The sequence below is a fragment of the Diadema setosum genome, chromosome 21 (assembly GCF_964275005.1).
Source record: "Diadema setosum chromosome 21, eeDiaSeto1, whole genome shotgun sequence".
In the NCBI taxonomy this organism is placed as follows: Eukaryota; Metazoa; Echinodermata; class Echinoidea; order Diadematoida; family Diadematidae; genus Diadema; species Diadema setosum.
Window position 1 is genome coordinate 7,404,336 of NC_092705.1, and position 2,132 is coordinate 7,406,467.

A 2,132-nucleotide genomic window follows, 5' to 3' on the forward strand; every position below is an offset into this window, starting at 1 on the left:
GCTGAACTTCACCATCACATCGGCGCCATCACACTACAGCCCTGGGCCTACCGTCGATATGAAAATAATAATACCTACAAGCCTTGGCAACTCCTTGTGATTAACCCTCTGCGTACTATATTGTATTATGTTCATAGATATGTATGTGAAATTTTTGCGTAGTTGGGTCATTAGCACAGAAAATTATAATCTCTCACCACAAGTCCGTATTATGCATTCTGAGACAGGTCGTTTTCATGACCGGGTTTTACCCCGGAAGTGCGTAAGTGAGATAGATAGTCCATGGGCCAGGCCAGATATTGGTACCACCTGAGGTGGCAATACCTTTTTGGTGTCATTATGTTTGTCGGGCATAGATATGCTTATCAAGCTATGATAGCATTTCAAAATGAGTAGCTTAGTCATAATAAATGAATTTTAAACCAATGTGGTCTCGTTGTTATATCCCTATACTTCTGAATCGAGACCAACCGCTATACAAAGAAGAGCACTGTCTTCTGTATGTTCACAGGTGTTCTGTTGTAAACGCGGTGCGCTTAGTCTTTATTCAAGGCAGCGAAGGGAATATCCAAGGGTTATGATGTCCACAGCGCTTAGTCTAATATTCAAGACGGCGAAGGGAATATCCAAAGCTTATAATACAGTGTATATCCCTTTATCTAAAAGCAACAACAACAAAAAAGCAATTCCTCGTGAATTTCACCGTATTTTTCAATTATTTATCACTTTCCGGTGAAAACGCTACGGTGAAAACGCTAATACCACGCCAATGTTGCTTTATTTCCATCCAACAATCAAAGATAATGCAAAAACAATACCGGTACACTACAATACATTATAATAAATAATGTTGTAAATGAACAGAGTGATTTCTTTTTTTTTTTTAAACTGATGTATTTGTTGAGAGGGTGGTAAAAAAACAGTATAGATAATCCCTTTTATTAGGAACTTTAGATATGATAACGGTACAATGGTCTAGATAAAGACTAAGCGCACCGCGTGACAGCAGTGGACATCATAACCCTTTGGATATTCCCTTCGCTGCCTTGAATAAAGACTAAGGGCACCGCGTTTACGACAGAACACCTATGGACATACAGAAGGCAGTGCTCTTCCTTGTATAGCGGTTTAGTTTCGATTCAGAAGTATAGGGATATAAAAACGAGACCAAATTGGTTAAAAATTAATTTATTATGACTAAGCTACTCATTTGGAAATGCTATCATAGCTTGATAAGCATAGCTATGTCCGACAAACAAAATGACACCAACAAGGTTTTGCCACCTCAGGTGGTACCAATAACCCATTTTTCGGGTCTTGGCCCATGGACTAAGAAACCTTGAAGTGTGAGCGCGGTAAGGCCTTGTTTTTGCACTGAAGACCTTTTTTTTTTTTTTTTTTTTTTTTCTTGTCAGCTGAACAAACCCGGAAGTGGAATGAGAAAGATGAGCTGAAGACCCCCCCCTTATTTTTTTTGCTTGTCAGCTAAAGAAACCTGGAAGTGCTCCCCCCCCCCCACTTTTGAAAACGTGGCGCCGGCGATGGTTTTACTTTGCATAGATGATAATTGTCGCATGCCTTAAAAGGAATTTTTAACAATGTGTTTTTATGATGCTCTACGCATAATCATTGTTAATTTTGTGCTCAATGAGTTTGTTGTATAGTTCTATCAATCTTGTATGTATGCGGATGTCACGCAATGACGAAAGAGATCATCCGTCACTCACCATGTGCATTTTCAAGATCTGCATAAAGCAATAAACTTTAGATGACAAATTGATATCTATGTTCATAATTTCATTCTCAGATTACGCTTGACATAATACCCGCAATCTAGAAGTGAGATAGATTCTGTAAATTCAGGGCCCTGTTTTATGAAGAGTTGTAATTGATTATATAGTTGATTTCTATCATAGCGGCCTGCGGTGTGGTAAGGAAAATTATAATCAATTATTATCGTTTGATAAAACGGGGTCAGGTATTTAAAAAACAATACAATCATAACATTCTTTAGCCACACGATTATGACATTTGTCTTTGTTAGCATGCAATCAGACATTACCTTAAAATTGTAGAAATCGACCCGGGTTTGTATCTTAAGCAGTTGATGTTGTCTTTAAGTAAAGCCTGTT